This window comes from Astyanax mexicanus, chromosome 2 (genome assembly GCF_023375975.1).
Source record: "Astyanax mexicanus isolate ESR-SI-001 chromosome 2, AstMex3_surface, whole genome shotgun sequence".
Classification (NCBI taxonomy): Eukaryota; Metazoa; Chordata; class Actinopteri; order Characiformes; family Acestrorhamphidae; genus Astyanax; species Astyanax mexicanus.
In genome coordinates, this window is record NC_064409.1 from 37,652,236 (window position 1) to 37,672,600 (window position 20,365).

The window sequence follows — 20,365 nt, forward strand, 5'->3', positions numbered from 1 at the left end:
GTTTATAATCTTTATAATCTTTACTGGCACAAAAACCATGGGTACAAAAAGGGACTTTCACTGAAAGGTACTTTTTTGTGCCTCAATATAAGGTACAGCCCCAGCGACAAGCTTTGTACTCTTTTAAGTACAAATCTGTACTTATATTTCTTAGAGTGCAGCTTAGCTAGCTAGCTAGCTAGATAGATAGATAGATAGATAGATAGATAGATAGATAGATAGATAGATAGATAGATAGATAGATAGATAGATAGATAGATAGATAGATACTTTATTTATCCCAAAGGAAATTTAGGAGCTTGTGCAGTGTCTCCTCCAATCACAGATTTTATGCTAATCTCCAATTTACATTAAAGGCCTGGTGAGCTCAACCTTACACATGCTGCCTGACCTTTGGAAGAAACAGTTCCTACATGTATCACATTTGAACATGCCAGTTACATGAGAAGCGGTCTATGACATCCCACTATGGGATGACAGCAGGAGCACTGGACCAGTTCTCTTTAGCGCTAATTAGCTGTGTGATCTCTAAACGCAGAGAGCAGGCCGAGAGCCAGTGTGCATCATGGCTGCCGTGTTTGCAGTCACTCAGCAGATAGAGTTTGGGTTTGTTGATGTTCTGAGAAGGGTCCGGCGGTGGCCTTTGTTACCGTCGTCAATAGCAATCTCGTGCCTCGATGCATGAATGCGCTTCTTTCTCCTGGCTAGTGGTATTATGGGTGCATGACCTCATTCAGCATCGACGACAAGCATGAAGGAAGCCTAAGAAAAAAAACGGGGTCACAGAGTCCGAAGGCCAGGGGCGGCCAGAGGCCTCCATTGACCAGCGTGATGGACAAAACAACAATGACCATCTGTGACTCTAGTAAACCCCCTTCCCTTTACTACGGTTCCCCCTCATACCAGCCCCCGTCACACTCACACTCACACACTCAGAGAGTGAAAGCAAGACACTCGCGCACACACACGCACACACACACACACACACACACACAGGCCTGGCTGGCTCCTACCCCAGACGCCGGCACAAATGGTGCACAGTATAAGCCTGGCCCTCTTGTGACCCGAATGCAAACGCATGCACAGCTTTGGACAGTACATGCAGAGACAAATGGACAGCGCCTCATGGAAAAACAACTGCAGCAACACATAAAGAAGCCTCTGTAGATGTACTTTATGTAGTGTTGTATAAAACCTTTTTAATAATAATAATTTAATAACAAGAAATAAGTAGGATATGGGCCCTGTATTGGTACATTACATTCACAGTCCTACTCTAAAAGGTTTGTACATGTATTTACTATTAATTCATTTACTTTTAATAGTGAAACAACAGAATAAAGAACAACAAATACATTTCTCAACTGGGAAAAACAATGAAGACAAACGAACAATAACAAAAAAAACCTTGTGCAATACCTCAGTAGCCTCAAAGGAGGAAGTGAGACATAACATCAGATATTTTCACTTCCTTAATTGCCATTTTTTTTGTAAAACATTACCCAGTGTTCCCCCTTAAAACCTGAAAACGACACATCTGAGAACAAGAGCAGCATCTGGGGAAACATTCAGGTCCTGGCTTTATCATGCGTATCTCTTCCAACTCCAACTCAGACTTCTGCTTCTCTATGCAAATCTCTCTCTGTGTGTTCAAGTGTGTGTGTGTGAGATCATGTGGGTGCATTCAGGACCTTTTCCATGGCTGATTTTATCAGTGGTGTTTGCATGTTTCGAAGGCCATGAGATGTAAAACAGTCAAGAGAAAACAGCCTTAAGCCCAATCAGCTTCTGTAAACACCAAACACACACCCACCCAAACACCCACATGACACACACACACACACACACACATATATATACACACTTACCTCCTAAACACACACCACATGCATACATACCACCACCATCTACAAAAAAAAAGCAAAAACGAAACCCAAAGACACAACAACAAGCCAAACCACTTCACAACTGTCTGTCTATCAGTCTGTTTTCACACCCCATATGCTACCAAAACATCACCAGCTGAGGAACCAGCCAATCCTGAGAACACCACACACCAATAAACATCTGCCTGAAAGCCCAAAAAGTACATACTGCTGTGAGAAGCACGATGCTATCTCATAGAAAAACACTGCAGAGCCAGCCCTGAGGTGATAAGGGACTAGCGTAGCCTAAACACAGCAGACATGAAGCCCATCAACGCCAGTAGCCAGTCCTCTCTCTTTCTGTCTGTCTGGCTGGATTCATTTCTTCCAAACACACATACACAGTCACACAGTCCAAAACTATAATCAGTAAAAGCAATCCTTTGGGGCCCTGAGCCACCAAGAGACATCCTACTAGCATGTTGTGATAATTTGGCTTATTTTACAGTAAATTACTTTTGTCTATGTATTCAGTTAAAGCTCCAGGTAGCATATCACTATAGGCTTCCCAGTATGCCCTGATAGAACCCGAATAAGAACATAGACAGGGAAACACTAAAGCTTCCTAAAACTTCCTTTTGCCAACAGGTACAACGGGTAACCTACAGGGGTTGGACAATGAAACTGAAACACCTGGCTTTAGACCACAATAATGTATTGTCCTGATGGACAGTTCTGGTGGAAACAGGAGAGTTGAGGTACACATTGAATTCTGCCGTGATTTGGGCAGCCGTGGCTTTATGTTGCGTCCACAGTTAATCCTGTTGGATGTGGTTCGTCTTTCTTGGTGGTATGCTGACATTACTCTGGATACCGCTCTTGATACATCACAAAGACTTGCTGTCTTGGTCACAGATGCGCCAGCAAGACGTGCACCAACAAGTTGTCCTCTTTTGAACCCATAATGTTGTGTGCATTGTAATATTTTGAGCAGAACTGTGCTCTTACCCTGCTAATTGAACCTTCACACTCTGCTCTTACTGGTGCAATAATGTGCAATTAATGAAGATTGGCCTCCAGGCTGCTCCAATTTAGCCATGAAACCTCCCACACTAAAATGACAGGTCAGTTTCATTGTCTAAACCCTGTATATGTTGATATAATATTATCACACGCATATATCCTCTAGATATATGTAGATGTAAGTGAATGATAATGAAATTATAAGTTATAACACATACGTAGAAAGGGCAACAATATAGATGGCTGTGGGTTCACTACTTGGCAAACAACAGGTCATTGTTGCCCTTTCTACATATGTGTTATAACTGATTATTAATGATTTTTAAGGCATTTACAATCTAATTACCATTAATAAACTAATTGTAAACCATTTATACATCCTTTATAAAGGTAGTCTTATTTAATGTGGTACCTAATTACCTATAAGATTTGTTATCATTGTTATCATTGTTATCAATTATTTATTTTTTACTGTAATTTTTTTTTACTGTCTTTTGAAAACCACCCAACACACTAAATAGCTGTTGTTTAGAGTCCTGTGACACCAAGCGGGACCCACTTGCATGTAGATTCATTTTGCTTGTTTTACAGTATTATATAGTATATTACTTCTACTGCTTTGTCTATGTATTCAGTTATAGCTCCAGGTCGCATGTCACTTAAGGCCTCACAGAAATTAGGAAACTCTCATCACACATAGAAAAGAAAACTCTAAAGCTTTCTCAAACTTTCTCTCACCATTAGGTCCACTGTCTCAAAAAGCTAGTGCACCTCTTGGTGAAAGATATTTGACTGCTGTACATACCAGGATATTTTGCTAATGTTCACAGACTTTACAACAGGGAGCATCATTGGTCTGAGGGAAGCAGGATAGTTGTTATAATTGTCTGCCATCTAGGCTTTCCAGCAACCATCAATCACTGTAGAAGTTAGGAAACTCCCAACTGAGGCCTATTTTATCTCGGCCAGTGGCATAAAACTGCTGATTATGCACAGATAGACTGACTGACACTGAGGAACAACATAAATAGGGAAACACTGAGGCAGAAGGGATGTGAGGAGGACTCGCTGGTGTGTGTGTGAGTCAGTGAGTGTGTGTGCATGTAGTGAATGCTTTGGAGATGAAGAAATCCATCCCTCAGTGTATGAGTCAGTAACTCTGACCCATGTGACGGGCAGCAAGACAAGACATTTTTTAGTAAGTAGAGCGTTAAAACTGAGCTTTTTAAAAATATTTTGGGGGTGTTTGAATGAGCAAAATCTGTTCAGAATGATGTTTATTAACATTGCAACACTGAAGAAGCATAGACCTATTATTTAAGAAAAAGGTTCATTAAGAAAAGCTACACACAGTTCTGCAAGTCAAGTAAGTAACTTGTGCAGCTTTTATTTAAAAAAGAGTTTGATTTATTGCTATATTGTAATTATCAGGAACTGGAGGTGGGAAATCTCGGTTTGGGCAGGGAATCTAACCTCCAGTTCCTGGAGGTGCTGAACAATAGTTGCTGCTTTTCCTTCAAATCACCATCGACCAGGCTGTGGGACAGCCAGTAGAACAGTGTTCTGCTCAACCCACCCCACTGCCATCTATACAAACTCTGCACTCTGCACTTTACACTGCATCTATCAGAATGTCCCATGCTTATTCTATAATACAGCATTCTGCACCCTGTACTTCCCCCCCAACTCACAACTCTGTCACCTATTTAACTATTTCCTCACTTCCACACACAAAGATCTCAGTTTAACAAAGAACTCAAAGATCTCAGTTTGAATGTATATGTGCCCACAAATGTTCAACTAACTCAAAATAGTTGAGAATTGTTTGGAATATTTCCAATTGTATATAAAACAGACTTAAATCATTTGAGTTCAAACAACTTCTGGGTTTACAGTGTATGCCAAATAAAATGGACAGTAAATGTATACATATGGAAAACTCCCAGCAACCACTACTGCCTGATACTCTCCCAGCCTGCTCTATCTCACTCTTTCTCTCTCTCTCTCTCTCTCTCTCTCTCTCTCTCTCTCTCTCTCTCTTTTTCCAGTTTCTTCATTAGTCAGGAGAATAATTTCAGCTAAACAGAGAGTCTTATTCAAGCCAGTGACCTCACCGATACTTGTGGCATAACCTTTAACCCCTACGTTTCACGTAGGCAGTCTGTGCTGACTCGGGTCACTAGGTCATCACTATGACGCCCAAAACATAAAAGAAATAATCCATCATGAGCAAATGATGGAGGGAAATCGATGTGGAAATTTCAGTGTTGCTCACGGCCTGAAGAAAGCAGAAAAACACGTCAGATTGTGTTGTTTAACAGATTTCAGCTTTTTTTTCCTGTTTTACTTCTCTTTTAACTGTGTGCTCACAGAGGTCTGCGTCTTTCTGATGTGTGTGTGTGTGTGTGTGTGTGTGTACATGAGTGGGAGTGTGTACGAGTAAGCGTGTGTGTAAATATGCTGAATTTGTGTGTGTAAATATATTGAGCCTAAGGGTCAGGTATCGTTTGTACAGTTTTGTACTTTATTTTCAGGTGAGATTTTTATTGACTCACTATAGTGTGCACACACACACACACACACACGTACATAGAAACACACACACATAGACACACACACACATATATACACACACACATACACACACTCACATGATTTAGTGTTCACCTTAGTCAGTCGACCTTCTTCACCAATATCTTCTTAAGAATTTATTTATTTAAATTTCTTCTTGAGAAAAGTCCTAACAAAAAAATCTACATCAAATTCATATTGTGTTTTTAAATTGGAAATTATTTACAGCTGTCCCACACTGAAACACAATATATATGAAATATATGTCTCTATATCAAGAGTGGTGATTTCAATAATTCTTGTTCCTTCCTGGTGTCATGTGTCTCGTTAGAGTTATAAGGTTTCAGGTGTTAATTGGGAACAGGGATTTGGTGTTTTGAGTTTTAAGTACACAATTGTTGGGTTGAGTAATTATTCTGGGTTATTTCCACAGTTCTGGGGAGTTTCTGGGGAGTTTATTTGGGAAGTTTTTGTGTAGCTGACCAATTGGGTTACTGATCATTTCACAGTAATTACATTGCCAATAGGATAATTATTATCACACTTAAAAAAGTCAATTGGGATCAATTAACAGCACCCAGCGAGCTCATTCAATTCAATTTGTCCATTTATAAAAAAAAAAAACAGTTTAAGTACATTTTAATATTTAATTTCATATTTATATGTTCATTGAAATATTTGTATTGCAGTTGACTAATATTAACCTATCAGGTTAGCTCAAACATGTGTATATATGGTGAGCTGAGAAGAAAAATATTGATTTTATTTTAACTGCACGTTTTGCCATTCTAAGTGCAGTTCTTTTGTCAGAAAATAAACAAAGAAAGAGGGAACAATCTTAATTATACAAGGAAAAAAGACTAACAAAATAATTAAAACAATAATCCAGTGCTGCGATAAAGTAAACTCTCCTGTAAAGTTTCTGTTTTGGAGTTACATGATTTTCATTGGAAATACAGTTAAAGTGTTTTTTAATATTATGTGCAGTGTTGTATTTTACAGAGCTTAAGATACAATATGCTGCATAAAACACCTCACATATCAGACATGTTTACTGCCATACTCTTCATGTTACTGACGCCTGTACCCTGATGTACTGTGTTTTAAAATAAAATAACCTGTTTTCTGGGAGCTCATGCTGCAAGCTGTGTGTGATATTTAAATTAGCCTCTATTTCAAACACACTTTAAATCATATTTTAATCACATCACTTCTCATCTAACCATCCTGACTCTCAGTTTTACTTCACTTTTATCTAAGGGAGTCTGGCTTTGATTGAAACATGAAGATTTTTTTTGTGTAATGTATTTTTTAACAAACCATACATTTTAATATCTCTTAACCAGTTTGATTTCCGTACATTTTAACTATAAACCAGTAATTGTTGTTTAAGATGCCGTTACCTCTTACAAGTACCTCACTCTTGGCATTCTCTTTTTAACTGCTTTTCAGCTCTGGAAAATAATTAAGAGACCACTTCAGTTTCTGAATCAGTTTCTCTGATTTTACTATTTATGGGTATATATTTGAGTAAAATGAACATTGTTGTTTTATTCTATAAACTACGGACAACATTTCTCCCAAATTCCAAATAAAAACAGTCATTTATTTGCATTTATTTGCAGAGAATGAGAAATGTCTGAAATAACGAAAAAGATGCAGAGCTTTCAGACCTCAAATAATGCAAAGAAAACAAGTTCATATTCATAAAGTTTTAAGAGTTCAGAAATCAATATTTGGTGGAATAACCCTGGTTTTTAAACACAGTTTTCATACATCTTGGCATGTTCTCCTCCACCAGTCATACACACTGCTTTTAAATAACTTTATGCCACTCCTGCTGCACAAAATCAAGCAGTTCAGCATGGTTTGATAGCTTGTGATCATCCATCTTCCTCTTGATTATTGTCCAGTGGCTTTCAATTTGGTTAAATCGAAGAAATTCATCATTTTTAAGAGGTCTCTTATTTTTTTATATTTTAGACCTACTTTGCTGGTCCTCAGCTATTTGATAAAGGTGCAACATTGTTTAATTTTCAACAACAGAAAAGAATACAGTCATAAACGTATGCATATGATGTAAATAATAATGTATCAAATAAGAAAATGTATCATAAGCACCTCACTAATTACATTTTAAAAATAATAATAAGCAAAATGCTAGTGCCCCAATGAGATTATCTGATATGATGGCACCAATCTAGAGAAAGCGATTATTCATATGTATGATCTTAAATTGTTGGAATAAACACTGAAACATGTAACTGACATCACATGGTATTTTTGTGGTATGTTGTGGTTTTATAGTATTTAATTAAAGACCAACATTTTTTATGTCTTTAAAATGACTGTTGAGGCTTGTTAGCGTGTTAGTCGAGCTAATGAGCCAACTGTAATGAGGGTAGAGTACATTCCAGTTACACACAGATTATAAAGTGTGGGACAGTCACAGAGAGTCTGTTATAAAACCCAGGATCTGCAATTGGTTTTAAAAAGCTCTTGTGGGAAATCAGGCTGTGTCACAGGGAGTTCAGCAGATCATCAGATAGAGCTAATGGACTGAAGAACAGCGTATTGTGAGAAGAAATTCTGTAATGAGATACTGTGATATTTCCCATAAAGCCCATTTTCAAACTGATCATTTGCGCTACTGTTCAGTAACTAGGCGAACAACGCAAACTGGTTTTATGAAGAAACGGAAACATGCTGACAGATTTTAATTGTTTATCAGGGATTTAATGGGGATGAAAGTTGGAATAGATGATACAGAAGAACCAAAGCAGTGGCTAAAGCTCTCGAGATTAGTACTGATGTTTCTATGCTGTTATCTAGAGTAGAGCAGGAAGGCAGAAGACAGCAGCAGGAGCAGCTGATATCTCACTGAATGCTTTCTTCCACTGAAAAGAATGTTTTTGCTTTGTATTCAACACAAGATGATATGAAACAATTATGACACTAAACTCATCAGAAAGTAAGATCACCAAAAATAAACATTCTATCTAACAGAGCACTATACACAGTAGTCTACTGAGTAGCTCACTGCTATCATGGGACAGACTCAAATTGACACCTTGGAAACGTCTACGCCTGTCTACAAGTGGTGAGGTGTTATCTTGTGAGTGAGGTTGAACACTGGCCAGTGTGCTCATGGCAAGGCAGTATGAATAAACAGAGTTGGAGTGAGGCCTGCTAGTGGGTGCCACATGGATAGGACATCCCATTACTGAGGGGTGGTTAAATGGAGCTGAAACATAAAGACAACAGTATGTCCAATGCCAGAATGTAATGCATATAAAACAGATGGGCATTTGTTTTTAGACTGTAAAAGAGTAAAAGAAATTTGTAAAGTTTTTAAAACTATGGACTGGAAGAAAACAGGTTATAAACAGCACTTTTTAAATAATGACAAATCATATGATAAAAGAATTCCTTTTTGGTTTTTGCATTTGTATAATTGTTAATCAAATCTGGCCTACAAGGTGCAAGATGACAACAGGAGGTGTGTTTATATCTAGTGAAAAATGTGTAAAGCAATGTATAGTTGAAGCGAAATTGAAGCAAAAACAAAAACAAAGGAAAACTAACAGAGCATGGGACTTTTTTAATTGTTTAAGGAACTAATTTTAATTTTAATTGTGTAAGGAACATTTATCTTGGTAAATATTTCTTATGAAAAATGATGTGTGAAAAGTAATGTATTTTGATGCTTGTATTTCATACGTATTGTAATTTGCTAAATGTTTCAATAAAGTTCGCTTAAAATTCCATTACTGAATTTGTGTTTAACATTTAACATTCCTTGTTCCACATTGTTACGTGTGTGCCAAGAACACATCATAGAAGGCATTACCACCCACAGTGGACAGCACAGTGGATGGTAATGATTGTGAGTGGCAGTGTCTGGCTAGAATTATCTATTCATATTTATAGAAAGCGACTCTGGCAGAACTCACATTATGGTTGTGTGTAAAACCTGATTGTTTAGCTTTCTTGGGTGTCTAGAAAAACATTATATTAGATTAACTTTCATTCATTCATTTATTCATTCATTCGTTCACATTCAACGCAGGAGACCACACACACACATCCCACACTGTATTTTTTTTTTTTATTGTTCTCCTTAATGTAATTTTTATGTCAATTAATTGCACTGTAAACTATAGCAAACTATTTGCCTCAACTAACGTTATTAATTTCTTGTTAAAAGTTGGCCTAACTAAATCATTTGTGTTGCAAAATTTGCATATTGTAGTTGAACCCTAGTTGAGGCCAAGCCAACAACTCTGCCCTACTGCACATGCTCAGTTTTACTCTTTAGTTAAACAGGGTCTACTGAGCAATTACGCAGGGGCTTTCACCTGATGTTGCTCACGCTATTTGCATATTGTGTGTGTCCTCGTACCTCTCACTTACCATCAGTGTGTAGTCATTCCCTACAGTCTGCTGCTGCCTTCTCTCTGTATTTATATACTGTATGTGTTATATAATAGTATAACTGTCTGGTCTCAGTGTTGAAGGCTATAAGAGCAAGTTGCTATGTGATGATTTGTGTTGCTGAGTGTATATAGACTATATGCTGGCTGGGTCCAGTGGGTCATATTTGCATTACAGCAAGCTTATCCAGTATGACTGACAATAAGACATATATGTAATAGTCATAAATTCTAAATTTCAAACTTAAATTTGCAAAAAAAAAAAAAACTAGTGTTGTGCTCATTATGTGAGTTTGATTTATATAAAACATGTGATTGTCAGTTGTTTTAGTTGATCTCAAAGGATAGTCAGCGCAACCAATGAAACACATTTCATAGAGCCTAAATGAGGCCAACTAACAACACAAAGTGAATTTTTAAGTTGGTAAGACTTAATATTTAATGTTTTTATGCATGTAAAAATGAATTATCTTAACTAAAGAAAAAAAAACCTCAAAAATCTAGTGCAGTAAGTTGCCTTGAAATTTTGAGTTTTCTCATATTTTTTTCATTTTTATAGTGCACAGCTTAAGCCCTGTCTATATGGGATTAGTTTCTCAGAGGGACATCTGTGAAAAATATTTCACACTTTTACTACAGTGATAAAACTTGTCCATCCAGACTGCAATCAAAAAAATAGGAGGACCAGTGAGTTTTTTTGCTTTCTCATCACATGATATAACATTAGTAGCCCCCCACTTCCAGTCGCTGTTGTGTTTACGTGGATCTCTGTGGAAACGCGTGCTCAAAGTGTAATTACGGTGTGTAGCAGTGGACAAATAGATATTTTATTAAACACGGGGTTATGAAACTCAGAGATGTGCTTCGGACAGGACTAACTGTATCGTAGGACCACGGACTTCAGAGAAAAACTGTAGGTAATTCAGCCTGTAATTTTCTCAGAGAACGACTGAGAAAAACACATACATGATGAATCTCGACGGGAATAAAATCACAAAGGACCCCTCCATAAAAGAGAAAATTACCCTAGGACCCCCTGAGAAACTAATCCAGTCCGGATAGGGCTTTAGTGCACTGTTCTTTAGCTTCCACGAGATATAGAGATATAAAAGTCATGGTATTCCTTCGGCCTACCATTTCATGTGCCACAACATGTGGCATATCAACGTATGATAAAACAATAAACAAACACATTTCATCAGTCTGTTTTCTTTAGAAATGAAAAAGCTCACATCCTGGAAAGAAAACATGTCTATCAATAACTCGATCTGTAAACAGATCTCTCTCTCTTTCTCTCTCTCTCTCTCTTATACGGGCAGCATCAGTTAAAACATTCTACAAAACAAGCTCTGTTATTCACTGCTGAATCATTATAGGCTGGAAATCTTTCGGTGGGGCCATCATTACACCTAGTGCAATTACAATAAAACAAGAAACCCTAACTAAGCTCTTTGTGTCTTTAGAGCCAGAAAGTCCTCAGAGTCTAGCTCTGAGTTTAGAGACAGCTGTAGTTACAGCCAACTCGAGCCAAATTAGAATAATCTCACCTATTATTTATATACACGATACGAAGGAGGAAAATCTGGCAAAATATTCACTGCAATTAAATAATAATGAGGATGAAAAAGGAGAATGATTCCAGTAGCACCCTGCAGAGAGAAGGGGAGGGAGAAATAGAGAGAGACACAGAGACAGAAGCATTTATTACCTATTGAACTGACTAGGTAATGACCAAACAGGACGTCTGATACAACGTCTGACACTGCATCTCATTATGGTAAACACTTTGGAAATCCTAGCATAAATCACACTACATTTGAAATATATTTGAAATAAAAGGTACTTTTCAGCTTTTGAACGGCACTACAAAATGACTGACACACTATATAGTGCTCTACTTCTGTAATAGGAAGTGATTCTGAATCCATCTAGAGAGATAGAAAGTCAGTAAAGGAAAAAGAAAGAGAGACAAAGAGAGAGAGAGAGAGAGAGAGAGCAGCCATTGAGTAGTTATAAAATTTTGCCTAAACATACTTTAGACAAGCAGAATAGAGAGGTTTAGCTCAGGCAGGACCACCCACACAACAGTCACTATACAACTGGGAGCACAAACACAGCAGACAGTTCTGAGAGAGCAGCACTGAGTCCGTTTTAAGATTAGATTAGGTCATAATATCTCAGAATGTAGTAAAATTGTACGTCATGTTTAGCCCGTTTGTATTCTGGCCATTCCACCGAATGGGTGCTATTTGTTTGTTGTAACTCTTCCAACTTATTTTTTTAATCTTTTTTTTTTTGTTTATTTTTTAGGAAATGTTTGACTGCATGTTCAAATAATTGATATTCATGTCCTAATAGCATGAGGACACTGAGCACATTCTAGCGATTTTCCCAAAATGTGTATTTTAAAAATAGACAAATAAGATCTAAGAATCAATTTAGGTAACAGGAATGAGTGTTGAGATTTACTTCCTCAGTTATAGTTACAATAACATCAAATATACAGAAAAAACTAATGAGGGAACGCATTTAACACCCAGGCCAAATGATAAGAAAATCTTTATACTCTGCTTTCTAGATGAACACTTATGCAGAATGTAAGGTAGTGGTAGAGTGCTTGTTATCAATGTATAAAAGAATGAATGAAGTGACACTTATATAGTGCCCTTTTATATAGGCACTCAGAGATCAGAAATCATGTTCCACACTCAATCATTTTTTACTCAGCAGCAGCCAATCATGCACAGCATTCTCTCAACCAGAAACAACCGCCCACCTGGAGGACTGCATATAGCACTGCGGTATTGAACAAAGACAGAGTGCCAATCCATATCTGGGCATACATCCTTACACAAATTCACACACATATACAGACATATTGGCAATTGGTATGTCCAGCAATAAGAATAAAAATAGCAATGCCATATGTCATATTACTGGACACGCTGGAGGCTTTCGCAGCTTTTTTTAATTTGAAAAAGGGAAAGAACATGGAAACTCCACACACATTCAAACTTAAACCAAAGACCCCATTGTTGAGAGGCAAACACACTAACCACAAGCCATCATGACACTATCCACTGCTTCCCACACCTTCGCTTCTGCATGAACTGCTTTCAACATAATTCCACGGCTGATGGTATCAGGCGAGGCCACATTTAAAAGGACTGGTTTGTTGCAACGTAAGGCTGGATATTTTCTGATATTTTGAAGAATCTGTTGGTAATTTGCTGCTCACCAGTGTTATGATAATTTCAAAAAACACTTGTGAGGACTGTTACAGAACAGTTTTGGGAACAGTTAGGGTTTTAGGTTTAACCGGTTTAACAGTTCTGGGTTTGCGGTTTTGTTTTACGCTTGTTTTTTTTTTTTTTTTTTCGATTGAAGAGGCAACAGTGTTTGGGCTTCATTGTTTGTCACTGTCATTAACTGAACTTTTATTATTATTCAACTTTTAGCACCTTAAAACAGGACGTACCTGAACCTATTAACCTGCTCTGACCCGTATACAGGCTACAGGTTTTTCTGCAGTAAAAAATAACTTTACAAAATTTAAAAAATTTACATTCTAAAAAAAATTGGCCTTTGAAACCTTCTGCAGGACAAGCTGAAGAGGAGAAGCTGCCTGTTGTCTCTCTACTTCACTTAATAATTCCCGATCAGTAACAGGAATCAAACCCAAATTCTGCATGTTTGAAAACAGACGTAGAAACTAGACAAAAAAAATGAAATAGTAAAGAAAATTGTAATAATCACGACACACACAGACTAATGGGAGATTTTCAGCGTGTTTGGACTGTGGTAAGAAATGTGACAGTACTATTCAGCACTGAATTGCTGTTTTAATAAATAAATAAGTAATAAGTAAATTTGAAGCACTAAATATAATTAATTCAATTCAAATAAGGACCACGGAGCAGGAGTGGCAGAAATGTGTATGTAGCGGGCGGGCGCGGGATTAAAAGAAGCGATTTTTGGAGGGAGCGGGTGGTAACGGGACAAAAACACACTGGAGCGGGCATGAGTGGGTTAAAAAAGGCAGTCCCGCACAGACCTCTACTTTGGAGGGCATGAACTGTTTGATTTGTATTCAGGAAAGTATTGATTGATATTGAACATATCAAAGTTCAGTTGCAGATTTACTTGACTATGTTTCTATACTTTCTATTACAATTACAATTATGCTTTTTAGTAATGTTCCTTATCAAACTTGAGAGCTTTTGAATAGAAATCCCTAAAGAGTTAGGGTAATGTCAGGCAGAAAATCTACAAAAATCCTGGCCTATTTAGGAGTTAATGTTGTTAAAACTGGAGCACAGAAGTGTGGGAGAGACGGGAGTGTGGTGACATTATGTCAGTGTTGTCCTACACAATGACGAATATACAAATCTGAGTCATCCTGTTACTGCTGCCCTCAGAACATCAGTGTGGACCTAATGACCAGCCTTCACTGACCACAGACGACCCAGAGCATCTGAGGACACGCTCCACCTGAAAACACTACCTGCTTCATCAGTGTTTATACTGTAGTTCATACATTCTCTCATTCTATCCATTCTTTCACTCTAAAATACACACACACACACAGTCACACCCAAACATGCACAAAAAAACACACACAGACACACACAAAGCCTTGTGACTCATTTCTATTGATTTTGTGTGCTAGCGGTATTACGTTACAGTCAAAACACACGGCTTTACCTAGAACCGGATTGACCTGTTCAGCGCTCTTTAACCAAAGACAACAAGAAACCTGTTGCTGCCTGAGAGAATTCTACCTTTCTAACAGTGTGGGGGGGGGGAGGGAGCTAACATGGCATGACCTGTTTTTTTTTTTTTTTTTTTTTATGACATTTAACCAGCAGCTCTGTTCCACACGTACAAAAAATTAAAAAAGCCTCCAGTCATGAACCATTATCTTAAAGTTAATACAGAAGTCAGAATGCGTGGTTTGTAAAAGAGAAGTCACTGATTAGAAGAATAAAGGTTTGGTTCTTCTACGTATGGATTTGTTCAGTTCTACCAGCAGCTCTTCTGCTTTGTTTTAATTCAGGACTAATTAAATAAACTAGGTGTGGAATGAGAATGATAAAGACTGGCCTTCTTAAAGAAGATTAAAAGATGATCGAATGCACTGTCACACAGACACACACATACACACAGTCACAAAGTTACTAATATTTTTAATAAATGTAAACTTATGTAGGTTTTCAAATATTTTTAGGCCTTTAGTGTGTGTATGTACAGTGGTGCTTGAAAGTTATTGTCAGGTGAAGAGCAGGAAGGAGACATGAAAAGCCAACGCACTTACAAGCGATTTATTAAACAACAAATAAACAAATAAACCAAAAAAAAAAAAGAACCAAAAACTGAGAGACAGCGTACATAGGGATAGAACAAACCAAAGGAACACAAAGCCTGACCGAGGTAACAATGTACAGCCACAGGCGAGTAGCAGAGGAACAAGGAGGACTATTTTAGAAGGGACACAGAAGGAAACAGAAAACACTTGAGACCGGGTAACAAGGGGGTGGAGCTACAAACAAACAGATGAGCAACAAGGGCGGAGAGACGGAATAAACTGTACACAGGGCACATGCAGAGGAGGCTAAATAAACACAGGGACAGACCAGAGAGACGCAAAAGCAGGACGAGACTGTGACAGTTCTATATTTCTGACAGTCAAAACAGATTTTCACACAAGTCCTACAAGCAGATAAGGGGAACCAAATCAAACAAAAGAACCAAAACAAAAACCCTGAAAAAATAATATCTTGTGCAGCAAATAAACACTTTTAGTCACTGTTAATTAGTCCTGCACATCCACATACAAAGCATGTGGGTTTCCATCAATGAACTGCTCACTCCATGTTCCACTCCAAACCGACTTTATCCTTTATTAACCATTATTTGGTCTCGCTGCAGATGTCCTCACTTTTTCTTTCAGAATTTGCTGGTATTATTCAGAATTAATTGTTCCATCAACAATGGCAACATCAAAACAGGCCCAAACCATGATACTTCCACCACCATGTTTTATAGATGGGATAAGCTCTATACAATGGAATGCAGTGTTTTCCTTTATCCAAAGGTAATGCTTTGCTTTAGTTTACTCAAAAGCTCTATTTTGTTCTCGACCATCCACAGCAATTTGTTCCTATCTGGCTGTCTGCTATTGCTGTATGACAGTATTTCTCTACAGCAATGGTTGGCTGAGGCCCTAAAGTGGGCCGCAGAGGTTATGCAAGGGGACCGTAAGCCAAAATTATTATTTCTTTCCATATTTTTTTTTTTATTACATTATATGTCGTTCAAGAAATATAATTTTGAATGTGACAGACATTTAGGTAATTTATCATTGATTGGTTTGGTGTATAACATTCACATGACAGGAAGAGTGTGCCAGTCAGTAGAATTAACATGCTAGCTAGTTATGTTATTAGTGAGAGTCTGAGTGAAGCGGTTGTTCTGTGTTATGAATTTTACACATCATGGATGAATAGTTAAAAACAGGGTCTTTAAAAAAAAAAGAAGACCTGAAGCTGGACCTAAAAATGAAACAGCCACTGTTCTCACACAGAGAAAAGCAAGAAAAGCAAGAAAAGCAAGCATAAATCCCAACAAAGAAAAAGAACAATTAAAAATGAAGAAAATAAGCGAAGTTGATAATTGTGCTATATTTGGATTTAAACAGTAAATAAAAAATTCCTGGGGTTAAAATGTAAGGTTGGGAACCAGGAACTAGACAAGCTGTGTGTGTGTGTGAGTGTGTGTGTGTGTGTGTGTGTGTGTGTGTGTGTGTGTGTGTGTGTGTGTGTGTGTGTGTGTGTGTGTGTGTGTGTGTGTGTGTGTGCGTTTAAACGTCTGGGTCAGCAATGGGTGCACATTCTAGAAAATACATTCTAAAACTTTTTTTTTCTTGAAATTACTGCATGTATGACTAGGACAAGCTGTTTATCTCTCTGTGTACGGACATTTTTTTATTTATTTGTTATTTCAGCCATTTCTCATTTTCTGCAAATAAATGCTCTAAATGGCAATATTTTTATTTGAAATTTGGGGAAAATGTTGTCTGTAGTTTATAGAATAAAACATCAATTTAATTCAAACATACACATATAAATAGCAAAATCAGAGAAACTGACTCAGAAACTGAAGTGGTCTTTTTTGGGATGCTGGATGCCTTCATATGTTTCAGATTTGATGTAGTTTGATAAATTAATTAATAGGTGCTTTAAACACAGCTCATCCAATCACGTTTGTTTTTATGTGACTGGTACCAATGCATGTTGATTAAGTGTCCAAATTCACTTATAAACTGATGAATTGAAATCTATATATATATATATATATATATATATATCTGGATACGTGTGAACAGGGCCTAAGACAAAACTAGCTTGAGACTCTTGAGACGCCCCTCAAAAATGTTTTGTACTCTGCAATGCATTCTTTTACACTATTCTTAGCAGAGATGATTATTATCTGAGTTTGCACAGCGTGACCAACAAAACTGCGATCTGTCTTTACTGATACAAGCTGATGGAATTTAGATGCTCTTAGATTGGTCCTTCAGTGCTTTCCATTTGGAAATAAACTGTGGAAAATATGAGCAAACGTGTGTGTGTTTTTAAACAGGCGTGTTTACAGCTCCAGATGGGAATGGGGGATAATGACCTAAACACCAGAGCCTAATGTCCTGTGGCGAAACAATCAGCGCGGGGAGCGAGTGCGTAGGTTTCTGTGCTGATGACCAGGTTGTGTGATTTAGGCCGGTTGATTACAGTGCACAGCACTACTAATCAAAGGTTTAACTACGCAAAAGATGGCTAGCCACACGGAACTGACTGCTCACAGGCCGAGCGCATAAACATGACTACTGTGCTTCAAAAAGCGTCATTGAGAGAGCAATGAGCTGTGCTGTGCAGTGTGTACAGCTGCCAACTGCACGCCAACTACAATCTGACAGCAATCCAGCACAGCTTTTTTCTTGTGGGAAGGGGGTTGGTGGTGTAGCTACTTTACTGAAATGAAGGCCAGCAGCTATCAGGATTGGTTCGTATTTATAACATACAGTAACACACTGTCAAAGAATAGATGCACTATATGTCAAAACTTTTGTGCCGCAGCCAAATACACATTTCAGATTTTCAGATTTTTTCACAAATCTTTTAAACAGTGACAAGTCAATGTGGTAAATGGGACAATTAATAGTCATTTACACTTTTCATCCACATTAACATAACGTTATTCCTTTAGATGCCACTGGGCCTGGCCATCAAGATCGCAGCTAGAACTTAAGAACGTTATGAGAACATTTAGCAACATTTCAAAAAGGTTTCACGAAGGTCTACCTGTAATATTACAGTGATATACTTTCAGGAACGTCACAATGTTATTAGAACATTTTTTCATATATTGTTCCCAGCTAAATGAATACTAACATTATGGAAATGTTAAAAGAAACATTCCCTAAAATGAAACTAAACTTAAAATAAAAACACAGACACAAGGGATGTTGTTTGCCAAAATGTAATCAGATCGTTACCTGACGTAAGATACCAGAACCTTCAAAAATGATAAATAAAAATGTTTTATGAACATCCATAAAAGTTGAAAGACAAAACGTTTTAAGAAGGTTTCCTGTAACATTCATAAAACATTCCACTAACCATACATTTTAGATGGGAATGAGCTGGAAAGCTTGACACTACTATCCAATCAGAACCAATCAGACCAAATCAATTCAGATCTTCAGATGAGATAAAGTTACACGTAGGGAAGCAAGCTGCCACCAGGGGCACTGCATGACAACAGCTTGGAGTCCCAAACTATAGTAGTGGCAGGTTGTGTGTGTGGTTTGCAATGAGCTGACTTCCCAAATGGGGTCCCACCTGACTCTACTCTCTTCTGTTGCAAATGTTGTTATCTTTCAAAGAAAAAATAAAAAGATTTTAGAGGAAAAGGAGAAATTTACTAACTACCTAAACACTGCTAGTCTTCTAGAACTTCTAGTAACTTTCACTAGCAACACTTTAATTGGTTTGTTTACTCTGAAATTTAACATTAGCAGACTCCTGTGCATTTGGCTTGTTTCCCAACCAATGAAAAAATCGATGTCTAGTGGTCCTCAGATCATCCGTAGGCGAGGCAGTTATCCGTGGCGAGCTGGTAGCTGCACTTGCTATGTGCTGTGCTCCCCGCTCACGTCCTATAAAAAGGTGGGCTGTGTGGTGGAAAGGTTGAGAACCGTTGCTCTAAATGACAGAAGGTGTACTAGTGTAAATTACAACTACACAGTATGTGCGGTGTGTGTGTGGGTGTGTGTTTTATTCTATTTTGCATTTCTATAGTGTAGGCTGTAAATTGTTACCCTGTAAAATCTGCTGTTGTCAGATTTATAAGATAAAGGTGATGAAAGTTGCTTTGTGGGCCTCCCTATGAATTTCGGCCTAGAGGCCAAAAGACCTTAGACTCGTCCTGGTTACACAGGAGGAGTGAAATACCACATTACAGACATAACCCAAAAGAGTGGTGTCACAGACTCTTCAAAAACTGTGTAAAATGTCTTATAGCACAAGGTCCTTTACTTTAACTCATAAAGTCCCTAAATCACATATAATGTGTTTGGTTATCTGACCTTATTTACTAAATGTAGGAGAGCTGGGATACAGCTGGAGATAAAATTAGCTCCTTTTAAATGTGTATTTTAGCTTCTTCAAATGTTTTTCAAACATTTAACCAGTAAAACGCTTAAATGGATGTTTTACATTAAAACTACTTCTGACCTAATTTCTAGAACAAAATGTTATTAATAGTTGGTATGAATATTCAGAATTGGGTCTGGGCTCTCATGGGTTAATGGCAGAAGAAAAAAAAATGAAGCTGCTATTTAAAACAGAAAAACACTAAACAAATCTCATTAAATGCTGTAAAGACTAGAGCCAGCATATAAGAGATGAGCTCAGAGCAGTGTTTAAATTGTGTGTGTGTGTGTGTGTGTGTGTTCACTAGCAGTTCTGGATCATTAACACATGATAAACTCGTACAGCTCTAATAAGAACCAGCCTGGCCCGGAGTGTTTGGAAAAACACACTCTCACTATCTCTCCCTCACACACACTCACACACCCTCTAACGGCCTTGACGGATTTAACCACCGTGGCTCCGCTCATGTTACTCGAGCCGCATTGGACACAGACCTGCAATCTAAAGGCCCCTGAGGCAGATGAGTCAGTCAGTGATGAACAACAGGCAGTGAGAGAGTGAGGCATGAAGAACGTGCTCGAGTCTCAGCACAACACTCCATACCAGCACATACCACAGGGTGTGTTCTACACGCTTAGCTTACGTATAATAGCTGCTGTAATACATGTGAAACCTCAGCAGCACAGTGGCTCAGAACGCAGGGTTTAGCCTCTCTGGTAGAGAGAGAACGAATATAGGAAATTTCTTACTCTGAGGACGATGA